General features: G+C 37.0%; 2 protein-coding genes across 5 annotated transcripts in view; one reads left to right on the top strand and one right to left on the bottom strand.

Annotated features, from left to right (window-relative positions):
• Window positions 1-16,381, bottom strand: part of CCHR14.PART0H10orf105 (chromosome chr14.part0 C10orf105 homolog) — a 56,905-nt gene extending 40,524 nt beyond the window's left edge. For 2 of the 4 annotated variants that reach the window (XM_044056948.1, XM_044056950.1), the window contains exon 1: window positions 16,121-16,381. The gene's annotated coding sequence lies outside the window, so the exon portion shown is untranslated. The remainder of the gene's footprint in view (window positions 1-16,120) is intronic. The other 2 variants (XM_044056946.1, XM_044056949.1) reach the window with 2 other exon arrangements.
• CDH23 (cadherin related 23) overlaps window positions 1-20,820 on the top strand; it is a 2,508,764-nt gene that overhangs the window by 400,474 nt on the left and 2,087,470 nt on the right. The window lies entirely within an intron of this gene.

Genomic DNA, 20,820 nt, shown 5'->3' with positions numbered 1-20,820 from the left:
TGTAAATTAATTGTTAAAACACACTTAGGAGTGAAAACCAATTTCACATGGTGATGTGGACTTAACATTTCTTAAAATATTTCTTCTGGAAAGAGAGGCCTTCACAGTATGCATGTCTAAATACATGTATACAACATGGTTAAAGCTACTTATTAAAATTAATTTATGTAGTGTTGTTTCTATGGTTTACACTATCGCACACACCAATTCCTATCAGACATATGCAGTCAATCACTACCGGAGTCATCAGTCAGTACTGACAAACATTTGCTTTTGGGCCTGTTTCTTCCGTTTCTTCGTCTGCTTTCACACAGTCACATTGTCTACTCATTTTTAAGGTTCCCAGGCAGCTTTTTATCTTGTGCCTGAAGAGGTTTTGGGATCCGAAACAATGGCAGTAAGCAAGCATGAATAAGAAACAGATAAAGGCAATTCTCAGAAGATCTCTTTATTAATGCTTTTAGGTTTGTTAACCGATAGAACACTGATCCAGGTGGACCATTTCAGAGCAGCCCAGAGTCTGTAGATACAAGAACAAGTAACTAGAACAGAATATTACATAGATTTAGAAAAAAATGCCTTTGTTATTGAAAAATACAAGGAAAGCACACATTAAAAGTGAAACTATTTGTTTGCATGAGCATGTGACAAGCATATTCAAAGAAGAATATGTACAGGAAATAGGTACATTAAGATGGGAGAGAAAGAGGAAGGGAGATTGATAAGGCGGAAGGGAAAAGAAACCAGCTTAGTCGATGGTGAATTAGAGACATTAAGCACTGGAACTATATTAAAGCAAGAAGAATTAGCTTTATCTTTGAGATCTTTAATAAACTACTGTCTTGATTTGTCTCAGTAGCTACATCAATATGATGGGAAACCAAAATGACCAGGAAGTTTAAGACTGGGTTCTGTATTTCTTATGGTGTGGTCAACCTTATTAGACTAGTGGATGATCTTAAAGAAATCTCTTAACCAGACGTTACACTGGGGCAACTGGGAATTTGGGCCAGGCTCCTCAATGGCACCTTGTACTGGAAGTCTAGTAACGACATATGAACAAGAAAAAAGGAAGAACTATGAATGAATGAATAGGTAATAAAACCAAGGCGATGGATTTAGAAATGGCAGAAAGAATGTGGAAGCCCACAATGACAAATATAGAGAGGAAAAATGTATTTAAAAATATTTAGGATGAACATGGCTAGTTTAGCTTGTTGTACCAAGATGGGCATCATAGATTTTAATATTTTTCACATAGGACTATCACTCCTGATTGCTTCACAGTCACAGAAATCTATGATGCAATCACATCAGATTTTTATAGTAACTGACAGTGAGTTATAGCACCTAAGAAATGCGATGGCACTGTTACACCACCATTTTCCAGCGCACATCAGATTCATCCGCTGTCATGTTATCTGACATAAGATATTTACTTTCTCAACCAATGCAAATTATCAGAACCAGCCTTGCATGTGCAACACAGAAATGAAACTGACAAAGGAAATAATCTGATGACTGTCTCATCACTATGTACATTACTTGATCTCCACTGACTGACAAACCCTTGGTCCGTATATGTTAAGTAATTATTTTGATAACACTGCCCTTTAATCTGGTAGCAAGATGGTGAACCTAACATTACTTTACATATATTTTCATGCAGGAGTACATTTGATAATCCATGAAGAGTTTGAGAATATTCTTTATGCAAATAATACCCAAAGGATGGGTGATATCAGGCAATAACCAATAACAGTGACACATTTTGAGGCAAACCACTGTATCCTGTGGTCCCCATTGTCTCTTAAGTGCCAGAACTGCCCAAAACTGCACACCCCAGATGCTATTTTGTCTAGAAAATGTGCTATATGTATATAATATAAATATATATATATATATATATATATATATATATATATATATATATATATGGTTCCACTTCATATCATCGAATTATCATTTCATCGAATTTCAAATCAAGACCAAATCGTCGAAAACTCATTTAGTCGAAAACTCATATCATCGAATCTCAAATCATTGAACACTATAAAGCAACTATAACATCCCAGACACTGTTTACTACATTTATGCAGTGGGGCAAGCCCCCCTGTGCCCCCCACACCCCCCGTAATTAAATATACCAACTCCAAGGTAGCACTACAGTGGGGTTAGGAAATTACCTTTTTCCCCCACTGTAATGTAGTAAAAACTTTGTGGAATGTTATTTGTAATTGATTTATAGTTTTCAATGATTTGAGCTTCGATGATATGAGTTTTTGATGATTTGGTCTCGATGATTTGAAATTCGATTAAATGATAATTCGATGATATGAAGTGGAACCATATATATATATTTGTAAGTTTTGTCTTAAAATAAATATTTAAGCGGTATTCTTATGCAAAGGCAGCACCAAACCAGGGCTTGGTGAGACACATGCCCCACCTGTGAAGTGAGTGCCCTGATTAAAAAAGCACTTAACCTACTATCATGCATAAAAGTGCTTGACATTGGTTGCCCTTAGCAACTGACTGCAGTGCTCCCTCATTCAGCAGTCTTTAGTCGCTTAATAAAATAATAGCACTACAGACTACGGGCAACTCTTCAGTCTAAGCACCTGCTACTGGTTGCTAAGGGCAAATGATCTCAGTTCTTTCTCTGCAATCTCTTGTCAAGTTGTCATATAACTAAAGAGTACTTGAATTTTAGAGCTGTAGACCATTCTTCTTTTGCATATTTCTATTTGAATACTCGTAGGAAGCTAGTTAAAAGAAAGGATGGTGGTAACAATAGACTCCGCCTACAGTAGGATGTTCTGCTACTCTCCCATCTTTCCTTCTCTATCACAAAACTGTATTGTTCACACATTCGCTGTTATCCCATGTCATCAACTGTTTTCTTTGCATACTTAAAATCTGACATCTGTATAACTAGTATTATCTATTTTACTGTGTCACCTATTCTGTAATGTAGTGTTCTGTACCATTACTGCTTGAGTTCTGTATTTTGGTTCTGTAGCTTTATCATGCTAGTTTTTGGAGCTTTTCTCCCTAGGCCTCTACTGAAAATGAACTCACCCTAGCTCAGTACACCACCTGGTAAACAAATACAAATAAAATAAGGATGTGCATGTTTTTTATACTTTTCTGCCATGTGGGAGTGTCTCTATATCCATCCATAACCCCTTTCCCTATTTTGTACACATGGGGTTCGGGTGTCACTTCAGTTGTGATACTCGTCTAGAGCCAAGGTTCACACCACTCAAATTATTTTCTAGACATAACTAGAAAATAATGGAGACAAAATCAAGGACAATTTTTAAGTAATAATCTAATTCACATAAAAAATAATAGAGCAATAGCTTTTGCATGAACATGTATTTTTTGAACAATATGATATGAAACTGTAAAATTAAGGCAAAAAAATTGTCAGAGACAGTTGGCAGTTATGGTTTGTAAAAGGTATAGTTCTTTGCTGTGTATCTTTCAACTGCTTTGCTCAAGAATTCTGACTTAACCAAAAGTAATCGGTTGAGGACAAAAACCCAAAATCAGAGGCATTTTTTAAGTATCACACAAATTCAGAATTAGAGTCATTCTGCAAAAGCAGGGAAACTTGACAGTATGGTTCCCTGTACTTGCACCTTAAGACCTCTGCAGCAGCATACATTGCCGTGGCTATTTTTACCAGTTTGGACAATCGCAGCTGATCGCCAAAAGTGCCACTCTGATATTTTGCATTATATTTGTTTTTAATGTGAGTTCTGAGGTGAACTGCCTACCACTTAGAGTAGAGTAATGGTTTATAGTACTTGCTTATTTAGCTGTCATTACATCACAGGAAAAAATTGCCTTCATTTTCCTTCACTGCAGAACTTTTTTTTTCTTTGTGCCCCCCCCCCCCCTTTAGATTCATGGCCAGTGGACTGCATTACAAGATTGTACAGTTGTGAATGTGTGTCTTTACAGCTGGAACAATCCGCTAAGTCCACCTTGTATCCGAGGGTCAGATAGCTTTCTGAGATCTTGTATAATACTTCATACAGTTGTAGTTTTGAAGCTTAAAAACTTAGCATGCATCAGAATCACATTATAGATGTGTTCACGTAAAATGAAAATAAGAAATATTAATCTTTTGTAGGAAAAGTAATCTCTCCTGTTACACATATTTTATGTACTCTGATAGGCATATACATATTTGAGATTCTGTTAGCTACTTTTTTTAAATACCAAGAAAAGACTGCCAGAAAGGACAAGAAGCCAGTAAAACAAATTGCTCCAAGGCTGCAAAGGTGGCGCTGGAAATCCAGAAGCAAAAAAGTCCAAAACAAATGCTGGTACTCCTTCTTCCACACAAGTAGAAAATGAAAGGCTGCCAGTAGAGTAAAAAACCTTCGCTTTATTGTAGAATATTCACACCAACAATCCCATCAAGCACTTTCGCTCAGCCCTTTGCTGAGCTTTTTCAAGATAAAATAACCTTCAAGTGAACACTCCTTATATACATATAAAATTCAGCTAATTGTATAATTAATTGGTTAATTGGAAAAAATTTTATCCATTTAACCCTTCATTTCCTTTTCCTACAAGGAATGTTTTTAAACAGCCTTTGCAAAATGAAAGTTGTTACATGTTAAAAATGCAAAGTGCTGCAAAACCCATTCGTTTTTAAACTCATCTAGGTGCTGTTGAGTATACACAGTAAAATAAATAAATCCATCTACAAACATCAAATTACTAACCATTTTTTCTTTCTTTTTCCCAAAGGGATATTTTCAAACAGTTTTTGCAGAATAAAACTTGTTACGTAATAAAAATGCAAAGCACTGCCAAGCATACTCATTTTTAAAATCGCTCAATTTCCATTGAATGTACACAATAATAGAATAAATCCATCTGCACACATCGAATTAATAAACCACATATGTACATTTACTTGCTCAGGCCTTCTTGTAAGTAATGGTCGAGCAGGTATATATTAAACCACATGTCTGTTTAATAATTTAAAAAAATTTTTATGTTGCCTGTCTATAATTGTCATGAAGCTTGCTCTCTGGAAAACCCTTTCAATTGATCCTACAGACACTATGGCCTTAAATTTATAATTTTGCCTTCCTTAATTTCAAGACGCTGCTGATACTGCAAGCATCATTTAGACCTGGCCGTCTTCCTGCATCTAGTCTTAGCTGCCATATCAATTCTTTGTGTTCCAACAGGGTCTCCCAATCACCCCCTCTAACATCTGCTTTTACCTGTTCCAAAATGATGAATTTAATCTCCATATCGGGACAAAAAAGAGAATGCCTGTAAAAAGCATTAGTTTCCTTTTTTTTAGTTATGTCATAAAAATGCTCATAAATTCGTCTTCTTAAAGTTCTCTCCGTTTTTCCTATATAAAAACTTTTGCATTTCATACATAAGCCTAAGTAAACAATAAATTTAGCATTACAATTGTAATAGCCCCTCGGTTGACACAAAAATTTTCTTGATGGTAAATATAACTTGTGTCCATTAAATATCGCTGGGCATTGTTTGCACATTCCACATTTATATGTGCCTTCTTTTTTATTGTTCACATTTAAACCCATTTGTTTGGTCTGTTTCATTTCCAACATTTCTTTTAAGTTGGTACCTCTCCGTCTAACAAATCTGGGAAACTCTGGGATCATACTGCCCAACCTGTCATCCAGTCTCAAAATTGGCCAGTATTTTCTTACACTACTTTCTACAATGCCCGAGTCAATACCAAAAGTGTGGATGTATCCCTTTTGTTCTAAATTTTGCAATCTATTGCTTATTTGGCAATTTAACATACCTGTGTTAATCAGCAGTGGTTGGTATTTCGTCCCCCTATTAGTGCTCACTTCCTTCGCCAGCTCCTCAACCAAACCACTTGGGTAACCTCTTTCAGAAAATCTTTCTTTTAAAAAATTAACTTCTTCTCTGAAAAATTGTGATGTATTACACATTCTAGAGGCACGAATAAATTGGCCCTTGACTATTCCTCTTTTTTGATAATCAGGGTGATTACTTTGAAAATGCATTTGAATAAGTGGGTTTCCTAAACACTTTGGAATTAAATCTATTATTGACATTATCCTTAACTAAACACACATCCAAATAATTTAAGCTATCCAAGCTTAAAGAATGCGTAAAGGTTAAAAAGGAGGTGGTGGAATTGATGTAATCAATAAATTCCTGGACACTGGCCCTGGTACCTTCCCATATAAGGCAAATGTCATCAAGAAATCTGACATAATGCCTAATATATCGTGACCATTCTGTGCCAAAAATATGTCTGTTCCCATTTATGCAACACAATGTTTGCATAAACGGTGGCACAGGCCGCCCCCATTGCAACGCCCGATTTTTGTCTAAAAAATTGGCCATTAAAGCATATAAAATTGTTTTCCAGAACCAATTCCATGAGTTCCACCAGTAAATTGGTGGTATTGGGAACAAATTTAGCTTCATTGACTAAAACATCACTAAACCAATTTAATCCTGTAGAATGCGGTATACTGGGAAACAGTTGAACAATATCTATAGTAACTAACAAAAAATCCGGATGGTATGGTATTCTAGGGATTGTAAGCCCCTGAGGAAATCCCAAGAATCCTTGCAAATGTATTTTAAGGAAGCTGTAAACTGTTTCAAGGTGTGATCTATAAATTTTCCAACAGGTTTTGTAATACTCCCCTGTCCTGATACTATAGGCCTGAAGTTTAAGGGGTCCAACCCTTTGTGTGTTTTCGGGATCCCCAATATTCAGTTACTTAGACCGGGAGAAGACAGTACTCCTGTCACCAGGGCGGAGTTTAATCAAGTTCTTGATATGTTAACTCAGTTAACTAGAATGCTCAACAAAAGTGGAGTTGAGCAACCAACGACCTTGCCAGGTAACCAGCAGCATGGTTTGGAGCGGAAGAGAAGGCGCATCTCAGCCCACAATGAGCGATCTGGCAGTTGCCCTTCTTTAGGAGCTTGTAGTCAGCAGGGAAGTATGAAGCAAGACGGGAATGACAATAATAAAGATAGCAACGTGCTATTAAACGAAACCGGAGCGCAGGAGCAGCGTTTCGATTTCGGAGCATGGGCTGGTCAACAGTTTTGGTTTCGTCAAGGTACTGTTCATTCCAATAATAATAATTTAAGTAGTAACATTGGCATAGAGAAAGATTTTGACATTCTTCGTGACAAACTTTATTCCTTTAAAGCCAACCAATTGGAAATAGATTATTTGAAAGAATGCATTAAAGTGAGAAGAGTACCAAAAGGACTTAGATGCTTCAAGTTTCCCAACAATGTGCAAAAGGACTCTAATTATTATAAGAAATTATGTGATGTGTTTAACCGTGCTGGTATAGACATGTTGGAAGTCATGGTAGCGGAATATGAAACGAGAGCTGACACTTTACTACATGATTTGAATGTTCTAAATAGTAGTCTAGTTAATGATGAGAAGTTTACATCTGTCAAGTGGGGTTATGATAATATTTTTAAGGAGGTTGACCAGCACTGTTTAAGGATTCTGAATCGAAAGATCCACAAGTTAGAGAGGGATTTGAAGGAATATAATGAAGGGGTGGCTTACTAAAGTTAAACAATTCAATTATAACAACAGTAAGGTGCAGGGAAATTTCAACAATAGTCACAGGATGGGGATGGCCTACGAGGCACCAAGAAATAATCGTAGGTTTGCAGAAAAGGAAAGGAGTACACCCCAGCAGGATTTTCTGTTTCCCCCGAACAAGGAAGGGGGGGGTGGAGCAGGTTTCCCCAGGGGTGGCGGAATCAATAAGGCAGTTTTTTCAAGCTGCTCCAGGTGCTTTAGCAATTAATGATGCTGTAAATAACATAGATGTTTTAAATAAAGTGATGGTGGTAACAGAAAACAATTTTTCTGTTTACAATTATACCAACATTAACTTGAGGAGAGAACATTTTGATTTGTTCACAAAAGGATTACATTTTGTTCCAGCATTTTCAAGTAGATTAGAGCAGGATTTGATAGACTTGAAGCTGTTCAGTAGACAATTAAACTTACTGCTTTATTTTAAAGGGGAAATTCCTTCAAATATGGGACTCTCTAGAAAGAGTGTATTCAATCCACCTATGGATCCAACAGTAAAAATATTTGAAGAAATGATGGAGAGAGATATTAGGATGATTGGCAGAAATAAACAGAACAGTACCCCCCAAAATATTTGCATGAAGGAGATGAATTTGATTAAGGAACTTAGAAGCAGTAACTGTATGGCAATGAAAACAGATAAGGGGGGGGTCTTGTTTTGATGTATAACAGAATATGTTCACCACATTAATGGGATGTTGCAGGACCCAGAGCAATATGAACAGGTATCCAGCAATGAGCTACACATGGCATATTCCAGAATTGGTTTCATTTTGTACGATCACCTTTTGCAAGGTGTTTTTAACGAAAGATTGTATAACTTTTTAACTGTTCCCAAACCAAGAATTCCTGTAATATTTGGGATCCCGAAAACACACAAAGGGTTGGACCCCTTAAACTTCAGGCCTATAGTATCAGGACAGGGGAGTATTACAGAACCTGTTGGAAAATTTATAGATCACACCTTGAAACAGTTTACAGCTTCCTTAAAATACATTTGCAAGGATTCTTGGGATTTCCTCAGGGGCTTACAATCCCTAGAATACCATCCGGATTTTTTGTTAGTTACTATAGATATTGTTCAACTGTTTCCCAGTATACCGCATTCTACAGGATTAAATTGGTTTAGTGATGTTTTAGTCAATGAAGCTAAATTTGTTCCCAATACCACCAATTTACTGGTGGAACTCATGGAATTGGTTCTGGAAAACAATTTTATATGCTTTAATGGCCAATTTTTTAGACAAAAATCGGGCGTTGCAATGGGGGCGGCCTGTGCCACCGTTTATGCAAACATTGTGTTGCATAAATGGGAACAGACATATATTTTGGCACAGAATGGTCACGATATATTAGGCATTATGTCAGATTTCTTGATGACATTTGCCTTATATGGGAAGGTACCAGGGCCAGTGTCCAGGAATTTATTGATTACATCAATTCCACCACCTCCTTTTTAACCTTTACGCATTCTTTAAGCTTGGATAGCTTAGATTATTTGGATGTGTGTTTAGTTAAGGATAATGTCAATAATAGATTTAATTCCAAAGTGTTTAGGAAACCCACTTATTCAAATGCATTTTTGCATTTTCAAAGTAATCACCCTGATTATCAAAAAAGAGGAATAGTCAAGGGCCAATTTATTCGTGCCTCTAGAATGTGTAATACATCACAATTTTTCAGAGAAGAAGTTAATTTTTTAAAAGAAAGATTTTCTGAAAGAGGGTACCCAAGTGGTTTGGTTGAGGAGCTGGTGAAGGAAGTGAGCACTAATAGGGGGACGAAATACCAACCACTGCTGATTAACACAGGTATGTTAAATTGCCAAATAAGCAATAGATTGCAAAATTTAGAACAAAAGGGATACATCCACACTTTTGGTATTGACTCAGGCATTGTAGAAAGTAGTGTAAGAAAATACTGGCCAATTTTGAGACTAGATGACAGGTTGGGCAGTATGATCCCAGAGTTTCCCAGATTTGTTAGACGGAGAGGTACCAACTTAAAAGAAATGTTGGAAATGAAACAGACCAAACAAATGGGTTTAAATGTGAACAATAAAAAAGAAGGCACATATAAATGTGGAATGTGCAAACAATGCCCAGCGATATTTAATGGACACAAGTTATATTTACCATCAAGAAAATTTTTGTGTCAACCGAGGGGCTATTACAATTGTAATGCTAAATTTATTGTTTACTTAGGCTTATGTATGAAATGCAAAAGTTTTTATATAGGAAAAACGGAGAGAACTTTAAGAAGACGAATTTATGAGCATTTTTATGACATAACTAAAAAAAGGAAACTAATGCTTTTTACAGGCATTCTCTTTTTTGTCCCGATATGGAGATTAAATTCATCATTTTGGAACAGGTAAAAGCAGATGTTAGAGGGGGTGATTGGGAGACCCTGTTGGAACACAAAGAATTGATATGGCAGCTAAGACTAGATGCAGGAAGATGGCCAGGTCTAAATGATGCTTGCAGTATCAGCAGCGTCTTGAAATTAAGGAAGGCAAAATTATAAATTTAAGGCCATAGTGTCTGTAGGATCAATTGAAAGGGTTTTCCAGAGAGCAAGCTTCATGACAATTATAGACAGGCAACATAAAATTTTTTTTAAATTATTAAACAGACATGTGGTTTAATATATACCTGCTCGACCATTATTTACAAGAAGGCCTGAGCAAGTAAATGTACATATGTGGTTTATTAATTCGATGTGTGCAGATGGATTTATTCTATTATTGTGTACATTCAATGGAAATTGAGCAATTTTAAAAATGAGTATGCTTGGCAGTGCTTTGCATTTTTATTACGTAACAAGTTTTATTCTGCAAAAACTGTTTGAAAATATCCCTTTGGGAAAAAGAAAGAAAAAATGGTTAGTAATTTGATGTTTGTAGATGGATTTATTTATTTTACTGTGTATACTCAACAGCACCTAGATGAGTTTAAAAACGAATGGGTTTTGCAGCACTTTGCATTTTTAACATGTAACAACTTTCATTTTGCAGAGGCGGTTTAAAAACATTCCTTGTAGGAAAAGGAAATGAAGGGTTAAATGGATTAAATTTTTTTCCAATTAACCAATTAATTATACAATTAGCTGAATTTTATATGTATATAAGGAGTGTTCACTTGAAGGTTATTTTATCTTGAAAAAGCTCAGCAAAGGGCTGAGTGAAAGCGCTTGATGGGATTGTTGGTGTGAATATTCTACAATAAAGCGAAGGTTTTTTACTCTACTGGCAGCCTTTCATTTTCTACTTGTGTGGAAGAAGGAGTACCAGCATTTGTTTTGGACTTTTTTGCTTCTGGATTTCCAGCGCCACCTTTGCAGCCTTGGAGCAATTTGTTTTACTTTTTTTAAATGCTATTGGACTTTGCAAAACAAAATGAAATTGGGATTATCAAGGAGTGTAGCACAGAATATTTTTAAGAATATCTGTAGGGTAGACTTCAGGCAAGAATGGCCTTTATAAATTGACAGACAATCTTTTACAAAATACATATTCAGACTAAAAATAGACAAAAGCAACTAAAATAAATATATAATGTTCGTGTGATTTCAACCCTAAAAGGAGTGTTTTCATATTTGCAGACACTAAAGCATAAAAATTATATTAAGCATCAGTCAAATTCATTATTCCTGCTTTTTGTCTTCTTTGATAATAGGAGCAAAGCTCTGATGGTATTTTATTGATACTTACCTAGTAATTTTAAAAAATAAATGTTAAACCATTTTAGAGAGCTATGATTTTAAATTAAAGAACAGAGATAGCCCAGAATACAGTATCTTGGGGACAGACCTAAAAATGGTCAGCAGTTAAGGGTTAAACGTGCCATTAGTAGTTCGTAGGTCATTACTAGGCTAACTGCCCTTGTGGGCCATTTTAAGCCTAACCAATTATCTCATTTGAGAATCAAGCTGTGCACTTTGTGTTTGTAAGGTAAACACTTTATTTTGCAAACTCCCACACAAGTTATTGTTACATTTGTCACTATTATGGCATCTTGGTACACATTTTTCAGTCCTGAGTTTTCAGTGATTTGATAGTTCAGACTTCAGAGTGTGTTCAATTTTTTTATTTTTAATTAAGTAAGGCTATTGTGACTGTTTTCTTTTTCTGTGTTCTCAGTTTTTCAGTTGATGGGCTATAACTCTGTATTCCTGTGGTCAGTTGCGTTTCTCACCTGAGATCTATCCCTAGCTTTTGTCAGTCTTTCATTGTCTGAACTTCAGGACGGACCGTATTTTGTTTTTGAAAGAAAAGATCCCCAGTGCTGTAACTTATTTGTTTTCCTTGAATGCTGAAATCTAAGCTTGTTTAAGCTCAGTGTAGGAGCAGGAAGCTGATCATTGAAAATATTAAGCTCCAGCTGAACAAATTTCATGCCATGAATCACTCTGCGTTTTTTTTAATCGAGTAGCATGGTGTTGGGGTGGTGAGTTTGGGCAGAATGGCATGCATTAAAGTTCTATTCACATGTTTTGATTACAATTTTCATTTTCTGTCCATATTTTGGATTATTACAGGGACCCGCAGTGGTGGTGGTGCTGCGGTAGCGTTGTCGCCTCACAGTAAGACGCTGTCCGGTTCGATTCTCAGCGTCTTCTGCGTGGAGACATGCGTAAATTGGCGTACCTTCGTTGAAGGTTGTGTGTCAGGGCTGGTAACTCGGCACGTAAAAATCAACTACCAATCATTAGCGGACCGGAGTTCCGCTGTGGCGACCCCTAACCGGGAAAAGCCGAAAGAGACAACAACAACAGTACAATTTCCTGCATGCAAAGCTTGTCTTTCTTACCTGAGGACCTACCCTGCAAATTACATCATTGATAGCATTCCTAAGAGTGGTCCTAGTATTGAGAGATCTGGGTACTCAGATAGATAGTAATACGAACTTTGACCACCATATGTCCATGGTGGTGAGGAAATCTTTCTACATGGCTCACCTTATAAGTAAGGGCATGGCTTCCAGATCTAAGGATGTCACAGTACCACTGTATTCAGCTCTCATCAGACCAATATTCAATTGCAATGCAGCCTTTAGCATGTAATTCACCAGGCACCTGCAACAGCTGGAGCTCCCTCAGAGGTTTCTCTCAAAAAAAAAAAATACAGGGTATAACCAACATGTCATATGTGGACCAATTAAAAGCCCTATCACTGTATTCAGTTTCCTACCAATTACTGAGAGGTGATCTGTGTCTGACATACAAGGCAGTCTCTGACCCAGCCCTGACAGAAATATTGCATACTCACAAAACTAAATGCATGAGGGATACCCACTCCAAAAATCTAAACCTGAACTCTAACATGAATAAATTATGCTAGAGAGACAAATGTGTGTCCCAGAGATTGCCCCTCCTCCGGCTTCCTTTTCATGTGAAGCAGAACCCTTCCCTGACCATCTTCAAGTGCAATCTAGATTGATGGATGGAAATTACAAATTCACTTCTGAGGTGGCGCCCTTGTCCCTTATGGACAGAGGCAGCCTGTGAAAACAGTCAAAACTTATGAGTGTTTATCTCCAGCAAACAATGTTTGATGTAGGGCAGATCATCTTAGGTGAATATTGCAATGCTTGAAGTACTCTGTCTATATCTTCTTTTTATCCAAATAAAGATAACTCACTTTATATAACGGGAGACTGATGCAAACTAGATTTTTATTTATTTATTTATTTATTTATCTGTCTGCTGGCACAGTTACAGCCGCCTTACCAAGCAGTATAAAACTGCTACAGCTCACTACTTAACTATCTCCGTTATGCAAGTTACATGGACATTGATTTGAGGAAAAAAACAGGTAGGCTGTAATATACCTCTCAATCTCTGGACAAAGCCATAAATAAAAGTGGGGCAAAGGTGCCAAAATAGGACAATTTTAAAATGTTGCTCTTACAAACTTAGAAAGTTGATAGAATAACAGGTTTTGCATTATCATGAATTTTCCTAAGTGTATGAAGTCTGAAAGTCAAATTTCTGTCATTATTTTCTAAGTTCAGTCTTTAATGACTTACCACTAATTTGCCAGAAAACCACAGTTTCATGAAAAAAAAGACAAAAATAAAGAGGCAAAAATCTGGGCATTCTGAGAAACTCTGTACAGTTGAGAGGTATGATTGGTATTATGACAGCTGCAATTAGTGCTGTTTCTTCAGTTACTTGTTCTACTTTATTTAGGGTGCATATAGAGTGGGGATGCCTCTGTATTTCACTTCTGCTTTTTTATTTTTGCACACATCTGCTATTTGTGAGAAGTTTCAAAATCTCTCTGCAGACCATCATGTGTCACTGTATCTCCATATGTATGTCTATATGCAGATTTGAATTATGACATTTGTAGAATTTGTGAGCAACTTCTGAAATATTTTCAGAATATTATGCTAGATGGTACAGTCTACAGTACAAATATACAGGACCACTATGTTAACAAAAACATTATGAATCCTACTCAATCCTTAAAGTAGTCTTTACAGACTGTCATCTTCTCAGCTATATTTAAAAAAATGTGACTTTAGTTCTCTGGCCTGTAGTTCAAAAACAAATGCTCCCTGTCCTGGAGAAGGCTAGTAAATCATTTGCCAATTTTGCCAGCTTAACTCCAGCGCAGCTCACAAAATTCTCTGCTTGCTCTCTGTCATAATTGTACTATTTTACAACTTTGACTGACCAGTGAGATGGGCTATCAGTTTTAATCCTGTTTTCTAATATTTTTATATAATGTTATTTACGTACTTACTATTTGTTTGCTGGTGTGCTGGCCCTTTTCAGCAATGGTCCATGCTTAAAGATCAGAACATTTAGCACAGTCTTTCAAATAATGTTTACAAAATGAGTACATATCAAAATAAGAATGAGTGCAGTTAGAGTACCATTAAAAGATCCAGTCGCAGCGCAGCGCACCGGGGGGGGGGCATGCAAAATGCAAGCTAAGATGTACAGAAAATTCAGTACAATCATACATATAGTACATCAGCTCATATATGCATATGAAATATTTGTGTATAAGATGCCACATTTAGAGGCCAAGAAAAGTTTATTAAATTGATTCTAGTATTCACAATATAGGATGGTAAGTTACCTAACCTTGGTCATTGTAGCATTTGCAGGTAGATTTACTAAAGAGATGCTCTTTAACTGCATCTCTGAAGCTTTTAATGATTTCTAGATTGAACAAATTTTTAATGCCCCAAGCTGCTAACCCTTTATTAAGAAACTAACTCTTTTAATATCAAATTCATCCCTCATGCTTTGCTCTTCCTTTCATTTACTTGTAGTGCTTTCTGGTTCCTTCCTCTTACCCTTGTAGTTTATTTCACTTGTTTAAACCTACCAATCTGATAGAAAGAGTCAGGAGTAAATGTGAGCAACATTCTGGTGGCATGTGGTCTCATTGCTATGTGCTAGTGTATGTCCCTCATCTTCCTTCTAAAGGGCTCGAGTGAATTCTGGATTTAAGTATGTGTTGTACGCAGATGCAGCCATATGAGTTTCTGAACTAGAAACACATGCCCCATCTCTAAACTGAGGTGCAGCATCTTGTCAGATGTTTAACTCTTTCATCTCTCACTTTTGAATCTAGATGGTCTGCATGGACAGGTTAGATACTTAAAAGTATTTGACTTGCATATACCAAACTTTCCATAACATGGCTTTAAGCACTGCTTGAATAATCAAAATTTAAGTAAATAAAATGCATATATGCATACTTATACACATAAATTTAAATATAAATGGCTATGTTAGCGATGCAGAGAACATTGGAAATATTTTTAAAAAGTAAACAAACATTTATTAACATTAGCAACTTTAAGGGCTGATCACAGCTTTACAAAAATGGCAGATTGCTTTATTATTAACAGTTCTTTCATACCAAATGGGTCAGTTGTCCTGCTGTATTATTTACTAAATATGCCCTACTAGCATCTACTGTCCAGTATAAATAATTGAATACAATCCTTACTTCCTTGGCACTACAACATAACCGCATGGTAGCATTTCAGGCACAGTTTCATCCTATAAGACTTTTTGCTGTAGGTCTGCGGCTATCACTCGGAACAAAATACAGTGAATATTATTTTTCTCTACTAATCAGACATTGCTGTTGTATAACCTTTGTACATTTTCAGATAGACAAAGCCTTTCTTTATCTGTTTCTGCTAGCACTTATTTTAAACATTAAGGGGCAAAAAAGCATCTGTTGAGCCTGCATGCTTCACATTTACTCTTAAAATAATTTCTGGTACAGCTGTTTGTGAAGCACATTGTAATTCCTAATATCTGTGTTCCACAAAACATTCCTTATCTAATCTGCTATCACCCTCTATTACATGAAATTATTGAAAGCTCTGCTGTTGAGAAGTCTTCATTTATTTTCTACTCCAAAATGCTGAAAATGTTCATTTTTTTTTCTATCTATGACTTTTTATTTACTTTTCAAATAAAAATAAAAACATTCCACAGAAAAGTTACCTTCATTACCTTAGGTGTGCACAGAAAAGTCAAATATCTTTTTCCTTTGGATCATGCGTTTCTTCCCAGTTTCTTTTTCCAGAACCTTTGTTGTCTTTCTGCCTGATTGCCTTTTCAGAAGTTAGCCAATATTGCAGGGAGGAAGGTGGAAAATGTGAAGAAGCAGAGGGAAAGAAGATGGTACCAATGCTGTTTCTGTAGTGCTCGTACTTGTACGTAAATAACAAACTATTATGCAAGGAAACTGTTGAAACTCTGATATTCTTACTTGGTTTTAAAGTACCTTTCTATTTATATAAGAGCAGATGTGGTGTTAAAGAATTTTGTGGAACTGCTAATCCTTTTGTTTATTTGACATTCCCCCTTAAAGTTTAATGGTATAGGCCAGTTTCTAAGGACTATTCATTGCCTGACAGCTTGCTTTAAGTTGAATCTCTAATCACTTATGTAGAGGGCCTCTCTCAGCTTCTGTGGAATATGAAAAAAAAATGGAAATGTGTTATAGTTTTCCTTAGCTCTTGAAATATTTGTGATTTATTATTAAGAGAAAAAAAAGACTTTAGTCATCTGGTTATTTTATTTGCTCCCAAACTTAGTGTGATCTCCACAGCTACTTCACATTAAAAAAACGCATCTTCTAAATAGTGCCTCAGTATTATGCACAACACCATGAACTGTAGGTATCAGCTTATATGTTTCTGAGAGAGGATCAGAAAAATACAGTTGGAAAAATGCAAAGTGTGCCTGGATGCATGCTTGTTTTTAAAAAGTCTCACATAATATTATACTGAAAAAAAAAACAGACGTGATTTGGTATCAATATTTATCCTTATTTATGGAGTTATTTATTGAAGAACAACCCATTTTTTTAGCAACTGTTGGGAGGGTGGGAGACAAGGTAATCAGAGAGCATATGCAAGAAAGTACAGATTAGGTATGACAAATATACAGGATATGCGTGTGTGTATATATATATATATATATATCTATATATATAGATATATATATATATATATATATATATACAGATACACAAGAGATATGCAACTAGTAATTCTATCAGTTTTGTATACAATAAAGTTCTTAGTATAAGTTACAATCGGATATACAGAATGAATTGTATGCTTCATAAATTGTGGCTTTCCAAATGCCAAACACACACAAAATGTGTATGTGTACTTATATAGACATAGACACACTAATACCCAAGTTTGAATCCCGGTTAATGTGATTGTTGATCCTATTGCCAGTCGCATGAAGGCAGGATTGTAATATCTGGTAAGGGGTTTGTAAATGAATTTGCCTCAAAAGAAAGTGTTAGCTAAAGAAGTAGCTGTAACAAGTGTATGAGTTGTGTGAAATTACACAACAACAAGAATTTAGAATATGACTTTTCTTTAAATGTGCGACCTCACTATTTGAATAAGGTATTGGGGTGTAAGGGGGCATAGATAGGGCCTTCCCTGCAAAAATTGCTTCTAATTGTTTTTGGGAGTTTATATGCCATTGCAAAAACATAGTATTTTTTTATTTGTATTTACACAATCCTGTGTTTTGTACATTCAGTGTTGCACTCTGCCTTTTGTGTTCAGTAGTTTGATTGCGACAGTTGTGTGACGTCAGCCATTCGTGATATAGTCATTTATATGCATATATATGTACATAATAAATAAATAATGCTGCTGCAGATGTATGTAAAGATTATATGTAAATATTGTAAGTTCAGAGTAATGGTGAGGGGGGAAGAGACGTGAAGAAGAGAGTGCAGGCAGGGTGGGGTGCATAGAGAAGAGTGTCTGGAGTGACTTGTGACAGACTGGTACCAGTAAGAGTGAAATAGAAGATCTACAAGATGGCATTGAGACCAGCTGTGTTATATAGCTTGGAGATGGTAGCACTGATGAAAAGACAGGAGTCAGAGCTGGAGGTGGCAGAGTTAAAGATGTTAAGATTTGCATTGGGTGTGTCAAGGTCAGCTCAGGTTGGAGAGTTTGGAGACATAGCCAGAGAGGTGAGATTGTGTTGGTTTGAACATGTGCTGAGGAGTGATGCTGGACACATTGGGAGAAGGAGGGTAAGGATGGAGTTGCCAGGTAACAGAAAGCAAAAATCCTATACAATAGCAGTGTGGCTCCTGTTATAAGAGCAGAGGAGTTTATGGAAATCGAATGTATAAGGAAATAATAAAAGTGAATTTTATTTCATGTGATAGTTTTCTATTTGTTTCATAATTGAGTCTACATCACAGTGGGTAGGCCAGATGTGAGGCCTTTAATGTCATCTGTACTGATTTTTGAGAAGAACAGAAATTTAGAATAATCAAAGAACTGAAGAGAGAATATCTTGGATGATTTTCATAGACATTCTGACAATTAGCTTAGAAGATGAAGGTTATCAGCTGTAGAAGGGAGGATTTTTCCCATTCCACAACTGTAACTTTGATTTTGAACCTTCTTATGAGACTAGCACATAACTCTACAGAATCTTTAGTCAGTGGTATGGGACCTAGCATTACCAGAGCTGGATTGTAGTCAAATGGGGTTCTAGGCAGGGTAAAGAATTGCCCCACATCCCCCCACAACTATTCCAGTATCGTGTTAGTTGGCTGTTTCTCCTCCCCGGTAACCATAAATGCTGTTTGAATCCTGTCAGTGTGCGTACTGCTTTCCTCTTTGCTTCTACAATGACTACAAATATTTGGGTTTAATTTAAAACTTTTATTTTAAATTTTATACCACAAACACTGATAGCCATTTGGTAAACAAAACAATACAGCCTCACATTGAAAGCAGACTGATATGAACAAAAGTAAGCTTCTCTGTCCTTAACTCAAATTCACTGAAACTGCATTGAAACCCACATTCAAAGAAAAAGCATTTGGCCAGTGGTAGATTGTTTACTTTTTGGGCTATTTTCAAAACATATGCCCCTTACACACATTTTTAGGGCCATGAATACATGCATGTGCTCATTGATTCATGTGTTTGATTGTTTTAAATTATGTTCCTTGTATAATTAAGCAAAGGAATGCAGAAGGTCAGATGGTAGTGGATTTTGCAAAAAGAATGGACATGGCTGTGGTGAATACGTATTTTAACAAGAGGAAGGAGCATAGGGTGACATACAAGAGTGGAGGGAGATACACACGTGGATTATATCTTATGCAGAAGGGCCAGCCTGAAAGAGATTGGAGACTGTAAAGTGGTGGCAGGGGAAAGTGTAGTTAGGCAGCATAAGATGGTGGTTTGTAGGATGACGGTGATCAAGAAGAGGAAGAGGAGTGTGAGGGCAGCACCAAGGATCAAATGGTGGAAATTGAAAAAGGGTAATTGTGAGGTGGAGTTCAGGGAAGAGTTAAGACAGGCACTGGGTGGCAGTGAAGAGTTACCAAATAGCTGGGTAACTACAGCAGAGCTAGTAAGGGAGATGGCTAGAAAGGTGCTTGGTGTGACATCTGAAAAGAGGAAGGAGGACAAGGAGACATGGTGGTGGAATGAGGAAGTACAGGAGAGTATACAGAGAAAGAGGTTGGCAAAGAAGAAGTGGGGTTGTCAGAGAGATGAAGACAGGAGTATAAGGAGATGAGGTGCATGGCAAAGAGAGAGGTGGCAAAGGCTAAGGATAAGGCATTTGAAGACTTGTATGACAGGTTGGACACTAAGGAGGGAGAAAAAGACCTGTACCGATTGGCTCGACAGAGGGACTGAGCTAGTAAAGATGTGCAGCAGGTAAGGGTGATAAAGGATAATGAGGGAAACATGCTCACAAGCGAGGAGAGTGTATTGAGCAGATGGGAAGAGTACTTTGAGGGGCTGATGAATGAAGAGAATGAGAGGGAGAGAAGGTTGGATGATGTGTGGATAGTGAATCATGAAGTGCAGTGGATTAGCAAGGAGGAAGTAAGGATAGCTATGAAGAGGATGAAAAATGGAAAGGCTGTTGGTCCAGATGACATACCTGTGGAAACATGGAGGTGTTTAGGTGAAATGGCAGTGGAGTTTTTAACTAGATTGTTTAATGAAATCTTGGAAAGTGAGAGGATGCCTGAGGAATGGAGAAAAAGTGTTTTGGTACCGATTTTTAAGAATAAGGGTGATGTGCAGAGCTGTAGTAACTACAGAGGGATTAACTTGATCAGTCACACCATGAAGTTATGGGAAAGAGTAGTAGAAGCTAGGTTAAGAAGGGACGTGATGATTAGTAAGCAGCAGTATGGTTTCATGCCAGGAAAGAGCACTACAGATGTGATGTTTGCTCTGAGAGTGTTGATGGAGAAGTACAGAGAAGGTCAGAAGGAGTTGCATTGTGTCTTTGTGGACTTAGAGAAAGCGTATGACAGGGTCCCTAGAGAGGAGTTGTGGTATTGTATGAGGAAGTTGGGAGTGTCAGAGAAGTATGTAAGAGTGGTGCAGGATATGTACGAGGGTAGTGTGACAGCGGTGAGGTCTGCGGTGGGAGTGACAGATGCGTTTAAGGTGGATGTGGGATTACATCAAGGATCAGCTCTGAGCCCTTTCTTATTTGCAATGGTGATGAACAGGTTGACAGACGAGATCAGACAGGAGTCCCCGTGGACTATGATGTTTGCAGATGACATTGTGATCTGTAGTGAAAGTAGGGAACAGGTGGAGGAGACCCTGGAGAGGTGGAGATATGCTCTAGAGAGAAGAGGAATGAAGGTCAGCAGGACTAAGGCAGAA

This window comes from Protopterus annectens, chromosome 14.part0, assembly GCF_019279795.1.
Source record: "Protopterus annectens isolate FY-2018-M chromosome 14.part0, PAN1.0, whole genome shotgun sequence".
In the NCBI taxonomy this organism is placed as follows: Eukaryota; Metazoa; Chordata; order Ceratodontiformes; family Protopteridae; genus Protopterus; species Protopterus annectens.
Note: the sequence above shows the minus strand (reverse complement) of the source record. Positions and strands in the feature narration are given on the sequence as shown.